We start from the raw sequence: 16987 nt of genomic DNA, 5'->3' as shown, positions 1-16987 counted from the left end.
ACACACACACACACACACACACACACACACACACACAGGGGTGTTGTGAATGCTCCGCCCAGACTGATTGTTTATGTTGTGAATAATTAATGAGCGCTCGTGTCAGACTGTGACCCGCCCAGCGCAGATCAGCGGCTGACGGCTGCCTGAACCCGGCGAACAGGCGGTCAGGACCGAGACACACACACACACACATATAGACAGACAGACAGGTAGGTGAAGAGTTCCAGTGGCATCCATCCATATCTTGGGGAATAAACTATTTTATTTTCCTGGTCGTGTAAATCTCCGAATCTCTGTGATCATCTGTGGATACGAGCAGCTCATCTGACCCGCCGCTGAACAGGTGAGTCGATGCACCTTTACCTACCCATCTGAACGGAGACGCTGTGTGGATGACGATCGGCCTGAGGATGTTATAACAATAATAGTGATCATTATTAAAACGACGGCTGAAGATGTTGTTGTTAGCCAGCTAACGAGCTAACTGACTGTTTGACTGACTTCATAACGTAGCATCCGGCTAAATCAGCTGCTAACCGGCGACTAGCGAGATTAAATGGCTTAAACTAATGTTTCGTATGATGAAAACAGTTTGCCGACTGTCTTGTGTGTTTCGTGTCGAGGGTTAAGCTTTGGTTAAGCGGTTTGTTGGTTCGGGCAGTTTGTTGAAGAGTCGCTAGCTCAGCTAGCCGGTTAGCAGCTCACCTGCCACTGATTCACAACACTGAAGCACTAACCACTTTGTTACACTATCACGTATTGTGTTATTATGAACACCAGAGCACAGGGAGATCTTTATGTTAGGAGTTCATTAATGGGCTGTTGCCATGTACCGAACTGTAATTTATTCTAAACAAGCTGGTTGTTGAAGATTAGTGCTGGAGTTGTTCAGCTTAGGGTGACATAAGTCAGGAACTTAACCTCCTTTTATGACTTCGTAATCATCGGTTTGCTGCTGCATCACAGACAGCCGTGTTTGTAGCTGTCACACTCCAGAATGATAGTTTGGTGTGAGAGTCGTGATTATATCCTAGTCTACACAACAACACATTAGTCTGAGAGTCACTTGTATCTCCTGCCAGCAGCATGGGTCAGCCTGTCATTAACCCTGACATGGGCAATAACTGTCAGAAGAATCTCACTTGTTTTGAAATGGAACTGTTTATTCAATATTTAGGCAAAATAGAAAAGAAAAGTAGCCTATGTTGTGTATTTGTTTTGCATCATGTTTGATACATCAGGCTTTTATGGCGCATAGTAAGATACCAAGCATGAGAGCATGTTCTAGTACACCCCCAAAACTAAATCAATACTTTGTAAAAGAGCATAATAGGACCCCTTTAAGAATATGGAGGGAAAAACATATGGAGGGTTTTATTCAGAGGCACAGACTGAGCGAAAAAATGCAATTTGGTGCAGATGCTGATATTTTATTGTTATAAATCAATGAGGTCTTTATAACAGTATAACAGATATTTACATTCAATTATGTAAATATCAGTCATCACTCTATATCTCCAATAATATGTCTCAGTAAGATGAGATTTAAATGCTTAGTTTAATGATCAAAAGATGTAATGCAATCCAGTGATGATTGAGAGATGAACAAACAAACGTTATCCAATAGCCTGATGATCATATTTGAGACCATATTTTTTTCATATTTTTTTCTAAAAAAAAAAGATGTCTGGAGAATCAAGTAATGCGAAGCTGCTTCAGTCCAGTAAGTGTTCTTGAAATATTACTAACAATATCAAAGTTATTGCATTTGTTTTATAAACATCAGTTAAGATTTGACAGCAAAAAGACACTTGAAGCACGAGCTGAAGGTGGACGATTGTACAATTATACAAAAATACCTTTTACTAAAAAAAAGTCTAAACTCTCAATCAGTCGACAGATGGCATGTAGTAGAAGTTTTGATCATGTTGATCATGTTTATCACTTAAAAGCCATATCTGTGTATTAAATATGATACAGTAGGCTTTAGAGGTTTAAGGTCATGACCTGTGGCTTTAGTCATGGTCTCTGCTGCCTTCTGCTTATATTTAAACTTTGATTGTGCACTAAATGTGCTAATTACACAAGGCTTAATGACTTATTGCCACATCAGTTCTGCCATAGTTCAAATTCCTACAATCTACAGGAATACCAACCAGCCAGTGTTGGATTTCCATTGAAAACGAGCAGGTTTCATTGTAACATACATGTTCACCTAGATTGGTATGAGGGTTTGGCTTTACTTAAAAGTGTGATGGCATTCGGAAATGAGTGCATCCAGCTGATGAGTCATCTGAATGAGAGTTGCTGTCAAACTACACACTTAAGAAGGGTTTTCTTGTGGGATGAAGTCGTTTGTCATTTCCTTATAGAGGCTACACTGCCAAGATAGAAATCTGCTCTTATCTGTTTACTCAGCTACCTTTGGTTCCAGCTGTCCTGGGCTGCTCAGCGGTTAATCATTCACATCCAAAACTCTGTACCCTGATCGGGTTATGTTTTGATATGATTGTGCTCAAGGTTGTACAGTTTTGCATGTGTAACCCTAATAAAATGACTAATTCATTCAGTTTTTTTATGTCGTTTTTTTGAAGAAGGCCGTACATCGCTCTCCTTTCTGTTGTGGATGATTAGGTCTTCCCTCCATTCCCGTAATTTATTTCTTCTCCATTTCAGATTCTCTGTTTTATAGCCGCGTGTAAAGAGAGGTCACGGTGCAGGTTGAATGGCTGTGATGTGAGCCGTGAGTTACACTGAGATATTACTGCTGTTTCTGCAGATGGACTTTGGCCTGGTATGTGTCCAGTTCTCTGACTTAGTGCTGACATCACTTTCAGTGACGGCACATCCATGAAATGTTATCTGGGAATCCAGCCGTACCCCAGTTTTGAACCAAAATGGTGCTGGTGTTTGGTCAGGCATCTGTGAATCTTCTCCAGAACCAGATCACTTCAACTTTTTAAGTAATTTAAATTGATGTAAGTCAAAAGTTATTTGAAATCGGGATGGAACAGATGTAGTGACAGATGGTTTCTACCGTATTGTGATGCAAAACAGGAAAAGGAAAAAAAAATGTTGGTTGAAACTAGGGGTGTAAATCAGATGGTTCGTCACGATACGATACGATATTGATTCTCATACCCAGCGATACGATATTTGCCGATACCTCAGAAAAATTATACGATACGATTCGTTTTGATACAGGAGTATATCGATCGATATATCGATATTATGATATTATATATCTATTTTAAACAACCATCTACATTTTTATTAACTCACAAATGCAACCAAAATATATAACATGAACATTTATCTGAAATTTTCACATCCTGTACCACAATTGGGACATTCACAACAAAAAAATAAGCCTACACATTTTTTTTGAAATAATAAAGAAAATAAACAATTGGGAAAACAATTCTGGCTGCTACTATGGGCTCAGTGCTAAAAATCTTTTCTACATTAATCAAATTACAAGCAATAGCAGAAAATAAATACAATAGAACAAAGACACAAGTTCAATAAACAGTGCTTTTCAGGTTTTTCAGCTCTGTCTAAAAGAAATGTTCAGGTACGCTACAGAAATGTAAAAATCAAATGTAAAATAACTGCATGGTCTTCACTGTATAAATTATAGATTAATCATTTTTGATGTTACAAAGGTTATTTAGTCAGGAGCAGTGAGCACTTGTATTTTTCTTTTGACAGCATTAGATTTATTGTTAGTTTGCTTTCATTTTAAGAACGAAGCACAGATTTAATATAGGCTACTGATACACATGCCTTTTCTTTCTCAACTGTTTACGTTAAGACATATGCCTAACCAACTGTGTTTACTAGGATATTCGCCAAAACGCGCATTTTGATGTAATTTTGTCTGTATTTATCAATCCATGCTCAAAAAAGCAAAAGAGAGCTCAATTTAGTATTCGCGCGGTGTAGACGCGGCTGTCTGTGTGCGTGCGCGCGATTCAGATGTGTGCGCAGAAAACTTCTCACACAGCGCTCGACTGTTCCGCAAACAATCCCGAGCGTCTTTTATGCTCACCTTGTGCCTTCGTGCAGTCCTTATATCGAATCCTGATACGTGAGTTTGAACGAGAATGCACGCGTTGGCGGTAATGCTTAGACGGACATTATGTGAAAAAGTGGACAGAGCCAAAATAAAGGTGCCTATTTATACTACAGATATCGATATTTTACGTGTGGCATCGATGCATCGTATCGTCAGACATCGTATCGATGTATCGATCCATATCGATGAATCGTTTCACCCCTAGTTGAAACCATTGGTTGTTGATTGGATGGAGGCAGATGTGAATGAGAGCGTGCAGTCGATTGTAAGAAAGGGACGGAGTTTAAGTGAATAAATAAATCAGGTCTCGACAATAAGGACTGCATGATGGCCCGGGGATTTGTCACTGCTGCGTCGTCACAAAAGTTTATCAGTTGCCTTGCCAGTTTAAACATTCAATTGTTTTTATTGCATTCAAGTGCAAGAAGACGCGCAAGAGAACTGAATTCTGAACTTATATAAGCTTATTTATTAGAATACCAGATAACAGGGGTCAAAAACAACAATAACAGCTATTGTATTGTTTGTGGCAGGGCAAGTAAAAATTTTAACCACTGGCCTGACCGGACTAGTAGAAAAATTCCTTAGTGTTGAGCACAGTGATTGGAGAAGTCTGGTGTACATCACCAGAGAGAAGTCTGCCATTTTACAGGAAGATCCAGTTATGACATTTTGATAAAAAATGACGAGGTCCAAAACAATGAACCATGGATAAAACGTTTACGATAAGATCAATGATAAAAATAAAAAAAAATACAAAAGGTGAATTTTCATTTAATGTCGACTTTAAATACTATACATATACACTAAAAACCAATGTCTTTGCTAAAAAAAAAAAATGTTGATTACTCCAAAAAATTAAATTAAAATTACATTTCATGAGTGTGGGCTCTGTTTCATTTCAAATTAATAGCAAGCATAAGACATGCTAAATGTAACTTATTCTGCTCATTATCATTATCCACTCTTATGCGAAGCATGATGGGAACTGTAAATCCACTGCCCAAGAATTTCATGAAGTTACAACTTATAAAGAAAAATCAATGCAGAAATTTCAGTTTAAATGGCACACAATATTATGTTGATGTAATGATCAACATAATTATGTCAACAGAACTCAAAATAATGTTTGCAACTTAAAAGGTTTAAATTAGAATTTTTACAGAATACAGTCTAGTTTTGTTTTGTGTCTAGCTGGAGTTGTTGTTGTTGTCTTAAAAGCTTTAGATGGTGAGAAGACTGTCATGCCCACCGGCCACTGACTTCCTGATTCAAGACCTGCAGGTTTAAGGGCTGAACACTGTCTTTGTGGAAAAGGAATACCAACAGTGATTTATCTATAAACTTTGAAAATTCATCAAGCTGTTTTAGGCCTCTGTTTGGCGTTTTTCCCTTCATTGCATGACTGTGAATGTCCATTCGAAAGGACTCGTGATGTAGCCTTGAAATGAACCTTCATCAGACTTATCAGCATGCAGAATAATGCTAATCATATTCATAATTAAGTCTTAAGCATAATTAATGCCTTGCTAATAGAGACATTTGTATCTTTAGGTATTTTGCGGACCATCTGCACTCATTTTACAGGAACACAATGCTGGTGTTAATGAGAACTCTTGACTTCAATAGCGTGTTGAAATCTGCCTGCCAGCCTCGCCCATCAGCATGTCGCAAGAGGAAGAACGATCCACTCGCACACTGAAGAAATTGACATTAAGACATTGCTGCAAAACTCGTCATTGCTGACGTCATTACTAACCAATTCATGTTACTGAAACTGCACCTGACGGCTAAAACTTCAGCAGTCCTGCTGCTTTATGTTGAGCTCTTGACGTCAGACGTCTGCTGATGCTTTCACGGTATTTCCCGCAGGATTTTGTGATTCTGTGGGATGAATCTCAGTCTGTGTAGGGTAGCACAGAAGACAATTCTGTACTTTGTATTTACAATTTCAATTTAAAGTTAAACTTTAGTGGACCTTTTTTAGTTGTGATAGCGTCTCTATGCCACAATCTATTAATATTATGAGAAATGTACAAAAAGTTTCTTACGTGTGTGTGTGTGTGTGTGTGTGTGTGTATGTATGTATATATATATATATATATATATATATATATATAAATAATAATAATAATCTAAAAGTTGTGACCTCTTACTGATTTTGACTTAAAGAACTTATAGGAACATTTAAAATCAAATTTAATTAAATGTATTTAAAAATGAAATATAAACCGTATAAAAATTATACAAAAATTGGAACAGAAACCTTTGACACTCTTCACACACATAACGCCTATCAGCTTCTGAGATGTGAGTGAAATTGGCTTACTGTCTCTTAACATTATTGTGATATATAAAACATTCTCTCATTTTCTATTGTCAGCAAAAATATTGCGATAATATCACTAGGGTTGGGTACCGTTCACATTTTAACCGGTACGGTACCGGTACCGGTACCTGAATTTCGGTGCTGGTACACAAGGGTACCTTTTTTCGGTACTTTACTCTCTGTATAATTACAAAAACATTTATTTCAGTGAAAAAATAAGTCCAAAAGTCTCAATTTCAACATTTTGAACGATAGGGCCCTACAAACTTTCTTTCTTTCTTTTTTTTTCCCCCAGAAATTCTTGCTTGAATTTTTCTGAAAATCAAATTAAGGCATTAAACATTTATTTTAAATCAAATGAAAATTAAACCCTTTTATTTTTTGGCAAACAAACTGAGGTTTACTGTTTAAATTAATACATGGAAGAAAAATTGTGTGATCCAAAATTGAGGAATTCCGTGGCATTCCGCGCTATAGAGTAAAGTACGTTTTTATGAATGGACTCCATGATCCCTTTCGCGTTTTTGCAGAAGCCATATGGCCCTAGAAATGTAACCACGCTTCAGAACATTTCGGCTTGCCCTGTGTGTTGTTTGAACGAGTTGCAGGGGTGACCTCACGTCACAGGGTCTCTCTTTCTCTCTCTGTAGCGTATGCGCCCAGATGCGTTCTCAGGTACCGAAATTTGGCACCGATTGATTTAACGTGAATCGGTACTCGGTAGTACCGACGCAATTCGGTCGGTACCCTTAAAAGTACCAAGTTCGGTACCCAACCCTAAATATCACTAATAGTTGGTGTATCAAATATAACCCAGCCCTACTTTTATGGAGATTTTTTTGTCCTTTTTTGTTGTGTGGAAAAGAGCAACGTGAACATTCTACTAAACATATCCCTTTGTGTTCCGCAGAGAAAGTAAGTTTCATTTTGGCACAACTATGCCTTTACATGTGGAGTTCTCATATAAGAGGCCTTTGTGAAAGTGTCAAATGTGAAAGGGATGATTCAGTGCTGTAAGCTTCTCGATAGTAAAGCTAATTATCATGATAAGAGTGTTAATCAGCAGCAGTGTTAAAGCAGCCTGTGCAGTTATAAGAGTGCAGGACCTGTAGATGAGCGGGGCTGATTGAGCGCAGTGATTTGTTCTCTGTGTGATTATCATCAGCCTCATGCTCAAGGACAGCCGCGTGCTAATCTGCAACCTGTGGCACACTGTGATATCTTCTCAATGACCTGCACACGTAATGTCCTGTGGCACAGCTCCGCTCGCGGCTTTGACGCTGGTTTCCTGGTAACAGCAGCAGTGGCGGGGTATGAGAGCACTCAGATTTTGGCTCTGTGTCAGAAGCAGGCTTGATCGTGGCGAGTGTCAGAGAGCTTACCGAAGGCTCCTCGCTGTCATGAAATCTGTTTTGTTTGCTGCATCATGGTTCGCTAGGAATTTCAACCGCCTGTCGCAGGACGGGTTGTGTAACACGAGGCCTGTCGCGCCGTGCTGCGTTCGCTCGCATTGCTGCTGACGTTACTGCAGAGCGTTGCATTGAAGTCAGGATGTTTCCTGTGGTTTGTTTACCGGCAGAGCGTTTCTATTTACAGGTTTTGTCATGCATCGTTTGAGCTTAAATTGGATGTGTGTTTTCCTGCCTTTAGTCGCTCTCAATTTTGTCACATTTGTTGCAAAACATAAAATTTTTTTTTTTAATTCTAGGCTATGTTGTAAAAATGCAGCTCTGCGTTGTTGCCTGAAGATCGCTGATGTAGACGTTTGTTTCAACACTGATGATTCAAAAGTGAACACAAGCACATATTGTGCTTTCCAAGAGCTCACTCCCTCCCTCCCTCAGATAAGATGAGAGTAACATGGGAAGAATGTGCATTCCTTTCCTGAGGAGGAGGAGGGCAGTCTGGAGAGGAGTGTGTTTCCTCTGCCTCGCATCAGTGGACTGCCTTCAGCCGTTCAGGCTTTTATCAGAGATCCAGGCTGGTGAGATGAGTCTCATTGTACAGTCCGTGTCTGTGTGCTTCTCTCACACCCTTTCCATTGAAAGGGTGACGGTGCAGAGCTTTCCCAGGAACGGCCAGTGTTTTAACAAACTTCAAACTAACGATGTTACTTCATAAACAGACCACAAACAAACATCTACTCATAGTTTTGAGAACGGCCAAAGTAATTTAATTCCATGATTTTGTGATATCATGAGCTGGCTTTAATCATCAGCGGTGGTTTAAATACAAAGCAATCTCTTTTGCTCACCCAGGATCGAAGACACTGTAAAAATCAGTAATATTGTGAAATATTATTACAGTTTCAAATAAGTGTTTTCTATTTGAATGTATTGTAAACTGTAATTTATTTCTGTGATGCGCAGCTGTATTTTCAGCATCATTACTCTAGTCTTCAGTGTCACATGATCCTTCAGAAATCATTCTAATATGCTGATTTGCTGCTCAAGAAACATTTCTGATTATTATCAATGTTGAAAGCAGTTCTGCTGCTTCATATTTTGTAGAAACCTTTTTTTCCGGATTCTTTGATGAATGGAAAGCTAAAAAAACCTGCATTTATTTGAAATAGAAATATTTTGTAACAATAGAAATGTCCCTTACCATAACTTTTGATCAATTTAATGGATTCTTGCAGAATAAAAGTATTAATTTCTCTCAAATAAAATCATACCGACCACAAATTTTTACCGTAATGAAAAAAAATCATAGCATTCAATTCTTGAACTGATTGTAGATGTGGCTGGAGTAAATGCAGTCAATAATAGAAACAGGGCATCCTTTAACTGAATGCATGTGACATTAGGCTGCTGCATGTAAACGGCTCCATTGATTAAACTGTGAGTGATCTATTTTAGTTTTGCATCATTTTAGTATTATATACAGTTATAGTAATTTTTTTATATTTTAATATTTGTAGTTTTTATTTGAATTTGTTTTAATATTGATATGTGCATTTTAATTCATTTTTAAATATTTCTATTTAGCTTTATTTTATTGTTTATTTCAATTTATTTTAATTAAAGAAAAATAATTCACTGAGGAAATTATATTAGCCCCCATTTGGTGGAAATGGGTCCAGATTGGGCACTCTGCAGGTAGAAAAGGGTGCACGGGACCTGATAGAAGCCTTGTGAGCTTGCTGCATTCTTCAGTCGACTGGACACACCTGCCCTAGTGATCAGTGTCAGGCTGCAGCTCTTCTGGAGTCCTGGCGGCCCCTGAGACGCCACTGAGACTGATAGCAGAGGTCCCAGCTCGCATGCTGAAGGAGCTGCTATTTACTGAGCGCATTGCTTCAAAGCAATCAAACCTCTGCGATCAGTGCCGCTGGGTAATTTTCCATTATTTGGACTGCTTTTGCTCCAATGGACGCATTTGTCCGTGGAACGGCGATCTCTCCCTGGCTTCTCATGCAATACAGTCTCCATTGTCTTGGACGACAGACAATGAGTTCTTTCAGTTGTGGGCCTAGAGGAGAGAGATGGCCAGATTGGTGGCTTCAGGTGTCACTCAGGCGTGACGCAGTCACCCAGAAGGAGAATGGTGAATACTACAGGCCTCATTGGGCCTCCTTGAGTGGTCAGACTGGTCAGACCGGGTGTGATGAAATCCTCTCTCTGGTTTGAACCAGCATGCTATGAGTCACACAGGCTCCTGTTACCTGTTCTTTCAGTATTGTCTTTCACAGAGGAAGAGCTTCTTACACCAGCATTTCTTATCTGCTTTGGTTTAGTTTGATTGGGGAACCGAATGAAGCTTTTACAAACGTTTATTGCTTACACAAAACATGACTTTGTGAACCTGTAGCTGTTGAAGTCGTAGGACAATGTTACTGCTATTACTATTTATAAAATTATTCAAACTTTTTTTAAAGATATATCACACATTTTTTTCTTCCATGTTTTAATTTTAACAGTAAACCTCTGTTGTGCAGCACTTTGTTTGCCAAAACTAAAAAGAATTGTTAAATAATTATTTGATTACATTTTAAAAGATTAATTAAATTGTTAATGTTTTATGCCTTCATTTTATTACCACCGTTTTTGATAATAAATGTGTATTAAAACATAAATCCATAAATTGTTATGGATTGTTAAATTGTTAAAGTTTGAACATGTAAATTCAGTTGATAAGAAATGCTTTTCGATTTTTAAAATGCAATTAAACAATTAAAATGGAAACCAGAAATATTAAAAGGAAAAAAAAGAAAGAAAAGGGTTTAGGAAAAATTTTATACATTTAGGAAAAATAAAAAGAATTTCATAAGGCCCTAAAAATCTATTTTTGATTAAACTTTTAATAAATTGTAGCTATAAGTTTCATTATTTAAATCAATTAGACATGCTTTTTGATAGCTAAATTGGGAAAAACAGAATTTGGGAGAAAAAGAAAAAGAAGCATATTTTAAGAACATTTTGAAGTTTTTGCATTGTGACATTATTTTAATTATGACGGTTATACACTTTTCCCCCCAAAATGAATTTTTTACATCCTAATGGTACAAAATATATTGTCTATTTCCTTAAATGTATTTTGTGGAAGATGACCCAAACATGTTCCTGACCGTTTTTGTGATTTTCACCAGTGTGCAATTAGAATATTATTAGGGGTTTCAATCTGGTCAATGGCCTTTTGTCATCTGAAGGATTAGGTGCAGGCATAAGAATGGGTTGCTGGTTTCAATCAGGATGGATGGGTTGTGTGATTTTAGTCACAGGTTTCAGATGTATTTGTTGCTGGACTGGCAGAGCCTGAATAAAACATGAGTCGAGCCATCGGAGAGGCTCTGGTTTCAGTAGGGCATTTAACAAACACAGTTTACTCTGACAAGACCTGCTTGAGCTCCTTTTAAGATAACCAACATAACCTTTGGCTGATGGGCCAGATGTCCCGCCTCTGACTACTACTGTTAACAGCAGACGCAGGGCTCATACTGTACGTGAGTCAGCGTCACCAGTAGGAGTAAGACTGTTAATATCTTTAAATATGACAGACTTTAATGGCATTTGAAGTTTATAATGTGAAATCGCAGCATGTAAGTAAGTGAATGGCATCATGAAAACAAACTCATCTGGAGTTACTTAAGAAGAGGAATTTTTATTGGTGTCACTTAAAAGCATTCAAATCCCTTGGACTTTTTAATTTTTCACTGTCACCACATGGAATCATGATGTGTTTAACTGAGAATCCATGTAAGTTTTTAAAACTAGGGCTGTGGTATCTTTCTATTCTGTTGTATTCAATTCTTTTTCTAACAATATTCTTCGGGTTTAAATATATAATATTTTGATGTTTGTTTTGTGTAGCTTCAGTTGTGATCCCGTCATTTTATCTTGAATGATGCGTGTGGTATCGTAATAGTTGGTGATAATTTGCACTATTGTTAACACGATGAGGATGTAAGAAAATATGAACGGTATATCTAGAATTTACTTTGAGACCCGTGTGGCCCTTTCACACATACTGATATAATTGTAAACTTAATAGAACTTTTCTATTTGAAGACATCAGGGAGATTTAACCGTATATGTGTGAATGCCAGTGATATAATTCAGTCGTATGAAATCTCAGCTGCGTTGCCCCAGAGTCATGTGAGATACTCATTATTAATTTAACGGAAGATTCCGTCATCTGATAAAACCAAAAAACTGTATCAGTTGTGTTTAAGCCATGATTGTGGAAAGATGATTCCTGAACAGAGTCTGTGTCAGCTTTTTAAAGTATTGAGAGTAGACTTGTGCCAGTATTCTGTAATGCGATATATCACGGTAATGAATATGCACGATACTGTCTAACTAAATTTCAATATTGTGATAATACCGCATACCGTGATAAAAGCATTAGCAATTAATCGCAACATGAAAATTTGATACCGGCATATCCCTAATTGAGAGTGAGGAAACTGGGTCATTGGGCATAATTTAGGAGTGATTAAGTTTTTTTTTGTCTATGTATGTTCCTAAAGGAATTGGGATCAAACAGAGCGTTTGGTTATATTTTTGAGAATACTTACTCAGAATATGGCTCTGACTGTTTTTTTTTTGTTTGTTTTTTTTGTCTTTTTTTTTCAAACAAATACAGAACAAAAGGATATATTCTAAAGAACAACCTATACACATAACAGACATATACATACAGACAGTGGTCACCAAATATAACTTATACTACATTCATGAGTATTCAGATTTTGATCAGATTCTGCCATACAAAGTTATGTTAAGGGTTACACATCTGACACAGTTTATGGATCAGGAGTCAAAATGATCTAACGATCACTTATCTAAGGAGCTTCAAACTCATATAAATGGCAAAACAGAGAGAGAGAGAGAGAGAGAGGGAAGGGAAAAAAAACATAGGTCATCTATTAAATCTTTTCTTTTCAACCACCTCCCCCAGTATGATGAGATTTTGGTAGATTGTTGTCTTAAGGAAAGGGTCAGCACTTCCATACTGTAGACATCATGTACAATTTCTTGCCATTCACATACAGATGGGGGATCTTCCTTAAGCCATTTCCTTGTAATGGCCTTCTTACTGGTTGCTAATAATATATTAAAGAGGTATATATCCTTCTTGGCTCTGACTGTTTTGATCTGTTTACTTAACTGCATATTTTCATTAAGCGCTCAGTTGAATGCTTCAGTGATTTTAGTGTTGTTTTTTTTTATTTCTTATTACAGTTTTCTATTTTTTTTTGAAAGAACAGTCTCATAGCATTAATTAAAAATCGTTTAATTGCAGTGTAATTGTATTTATGTAGGGCCCTATGATGTTCGTGATGCGGAAAACATAGACAGAATCGCAAAATCCAGTCATAAACATGAAATTTTTATGAAGTTTATTGATTTTTTTTTTATTGATAAAATTGTTACAATGTTAATAAATCATCCAGTATAAAATGGAAAACACTGAATTTAAGGAAAAGTAAAATGCATATGGTTCTATTTATGCCACTACTGAGCTGCATTTATCAGTTGGTGTAAATGTTTTGTTGATACTGATTTCATTTGAATAGATCTGTCTTAATATTCTTTGAATTTATTCATTAAATATAAGAATTTGATAGAAAAGATGATGCATGCATCTAATAAGGTTAGGAAGAAATGCACTTATAAAGGTAAGAATTGCCCTGGAAATCAATTTAAGGGGGCAAATATAGCCCCTTAATGACAATTTAAAAAAAAATCACTGTGGGGAATCGACCACTGCACAGAATATGAAGATCTCTGGGAGTCAGCTGTCCACGACAGGCCTAAACCAGCCAAGATTTATAGTCTGGATATGGATCTCTGCTTGTTTGCAATGCAAGGGTAAATAAAGAACTGATGTTTGAATAAGAACAGTGTGCAACTGGACAATTATGTCTATAAAGGCTAATGTTTTTTTTGTGTGTGTTTGAAGAGCGGAGAAGAGTCTTAGCATTTGCCGTCTAGTTGTAGCCAATATACTTTTGTACGTTTTAAGTATCCTCTGCATAGCAAAGTGGAGATTATATATTGGCAGGCCATTATTGATGCGTGCCTACATGGTTGACTTTGTTAGGAAGAAACCTGTATACTGAGTGTGATAGACTCATGTCTTTCTGACAGCAGACCGTGTCTCTCTTCCAGGGAAGTGTACATGAATGAGTGTGCTAGCTAGTGTGCTGGTTCAGACTCCATTATCATCCTGAGGTTGCTACAGGACGGTGTGCTTTCTATCCCAAACGCTTCCTCTTCCTGTTTCCTTCTCTCGGACTCTTCATGAACGTCTTTCCTGTCGGACTGGATAGGCTCATGCACGTTTCATGTCAGATAAAGTTCACTGTACTCTTTCTCTCATACAAACACATCAGGCTGGCTGTTCCAATGCATCACTTATTAACTGCAGTGTTTTGCTTCTTTAAGCAGGAATGTCCGGTGGCCTTGTGCTTCAAACTTTGTATTTCTATACTAAAGATTTACATGTTGCATGGTTTTAATGAAACTGTACGTAGACAAAGCATATTACATTTAAATTGAGATGTAGAACAGGAGCTGCAAATCCTTGATTACACTGGATATCTGAGTCAACTTCCTATTATGTGACGTCCTGAGCAGTCACGGTGCCTGTCTGATGGCTTTGTCAAGAGAAGGTGAGCAGACTTGCCCTTCACAGATAACACTGAACCCTGACAGAGCCGTAAACATATGCCTACTTTCATCTAGATATGCAAATGGTGGTGCTTTTGTGTGCGTTTCTGCTCTGCTCTCATAAATGGCTTATCTGTGGTCCTGTACACTTCACAGTGGTCAAGCATCTGTACTGTGTCCAGTAGAGACTCCAATACTGTTAGCTGTGATCTGTGAAGTATAGCGATACTGTATTTACTGAGATATTCTTTCAGCTGCACTATTCTTCCTTAATTTTCCTGTAAGTTCCTTAACAAATTTACACTACCGTTAAAAAGTTTGGGGTCAGTATTTATTTATTTCTTTTTTATGTAATTGTTTTAAGTAGTTTTGTTTCATATCCATAATAATAATAATACTTTTATTTCACATGGACTTATAAAATTGATCAAAAGTGACAGCAAATGCATTTATATAAGTACAAAATTTTTTTTTAAAATAAATGCTGTTCTTTTGAACTTTATATTCATCAGGTAATCCTAAATATACCATGGTTTCCACAAAAAAAGAAAAAAATGAAGCAGCACACGTTTCAACAGTGATAATAATAAATGTTTCTTGAGCAGCAAATCAGCATATCAGAAGGATTTCTGTGAGAGAAGAGACTGGAAGAAGAGCCCATGTGTGTGGACTGAACAGCTGCTACCATTAATATCGTTTCCTCTGGAAATATTTAATAAAGATATTTGAATTATAAACCACCTTGTAACCTGCGCTGTTATTTTACTCATATTTGTAGCTCTCATGGTGTGTTATTCTTAACTTCCGAATGGGTTGTTCTCTAATATGAGGTTGGAATTTTTAGGCACCTCACATTTTGATCCACTTTTGGTTCAAGGAGCCACAGTCTGATTCCAGAATGATACCTAACTATAGCTGGGTTTCCATCACCCAACTTTTATTGCGCATTTTGAAGTATCGCATCAGAATCGAGAGATGGAAACGCTGAATTTCTAATAAAAATGCCTTTAATTCGCAAAAAAGTTTTTGCGCTCGCTTGAGGTGGTTTTTGACTTGTGCGAAAAAGGGTTAATGCGAATAATGGGAGATGGAAATGCATTTTGCGAATAAATTCCTCCAAGCGCATCAAAAAAGTCATGTGACTTTGCGCTATGGGACGGCAAATCCTGACTAACCAGCCGACCGATCTTGTTCCCCAGCATCTGAAATGTTGTTATATGGTCATTCGGAAATGCCCGAGCAAAGTCTGTCATCAAAGTATTTCTGTATAATTGCCTGCCTCCCAGAACTGCGTTCCCAAACAGCAGCATCCACCTCTGAAAGCAATAACCGCATTCATTGTGTTTCGTCTGCTCGTTCTGAGGTGCAAGCAATTTATTAACGTTATATAGGAAAATTATTATATTCAGTAGCTTCTCCTACTTTTCTTAGTGATGTATAGTGCCAGTTTATCAGGAAGTGATGATTTTGTTCTCTTTGACTCGTTGGATGGAAACCTCAACTGACGCGACCTTGATACTGTCAATACATTATCCGTTATTAGTCACCGTTTACACTGAAAGTAATAAAATCAGAATCATTCTCGCCAAAGTTTCGGTGCTGCCTTAGTTATTGTTTATTATTAAAATTTTAATCAGATTACTTGTCTGGTCAGGCAAGTAAAATTCTCTTTCACTTGCCCCTTCACAAAATCCACTTGACAAGCGTTAATGTGGAGCCCTGTGTTGTTGTCAAAATATAACATCTATGCAATACTGCACTTTCTTTCACACATATCGATGTCCAGTAATGTTGTCTCAGTAGGCACCTCACTGGGTTTTGGTTCCCAGCCAAAGCCCAGTGATCGGTTTCAGACGACGCTGCATCCGGTGGCATACGCAGCAGTTTACTGAGCATTATTCCAGTGTGAGACTGACGCCACTGGAGAGCATGGAGAGATTTGCTTCTCCACCTGTCCATGTGTGATTCTGTCTCATGCAGCGGTGGCTGCACACAGACGCACAATTTGTTAACATGAAGTGTCAGTCAGTTTCTTTGCGTTTGTCAGAGTCATTAGAGGAATTAACCTTGCTCAGAGCCCCCACTGATTCTCTCTCTCTCTCTGGCATTTTCTCTGTTTCTCTGCCTTTTTAATTAGAGATGCACCGATTGCAATTTTCTTGGCCGATTCCGATTTCCGATTTTTTTGTTAGTGTGATCTTGCCTGCCGATAAAGATTTTTGCCATTTTCGGTTTTCTTTCTAAGAACTATAATTGACAGCACATACAAACAAAAATCTACTTTTCTTCAACGCAAAGTTTTATTTTCATAAAAAACAAGTAAAAAGTCAGTAATAAAATAAGAACACAAAAAATTGCAAACAACAGTACAAATAAATGCAATAGAATAAAGAGAACTATGAAACTAAGTTTTTCAGGTCAAGTAAGTTTTTATTCAGGTAAGAAATACTACAGAAATTA

The 16987-nt window shown here is 37.5% G+C and overlaps 1 protein-coding gene across 3 annotated transcripts in view; it reads left to right on the top strand.

Moving 5' to 3' along the window:
- The first annotated feature begins 92 nt into the window (after window positions 1-92).
- Window positions 93-16987, top strand: part of LOC107687841 (NUMB endocytic adaptor protein) — an 85324-nt gene continuing 68429 nt past the window's right edge. For 2 of the 3 annotated variants that reach the window (XM_016485321.1, XM_016485317.1), the window contains exon 1: window positions 93-346. The gene's annotated coding sequence lies outside the window, so the exon portion shown is untranslated. The remainder of the gene's footprint in view (window positions 347-16987) is intronic. The other variant, XM_016485320.1, reaches the window with a different exon arrangement.

Source organism: Sinocyclocheilus anshuiensis, unplaced genomic scaffold (genome assembly GCF_001515605.1).
Source record: "Sinocyclocheilus anshuiensis isolate Anshui unplaced genomic scaffold, SAMN03320099.WGS_v1.1 scaffold197, whole genome shotgun sequence".
Lineage (NCBI taxonomy): Eukaryota > Metazoa > Chordata > Actinopteri > Cypriniformes > Cyprinidae > Sinocyclocheilus > Sinocyclocheilus anshuiensis.
The sequence above is the reverse complement of the archived record's forward strand: the minus strand, read 5'-3'. Positions and strand labels throughout refer to the sequence as shown.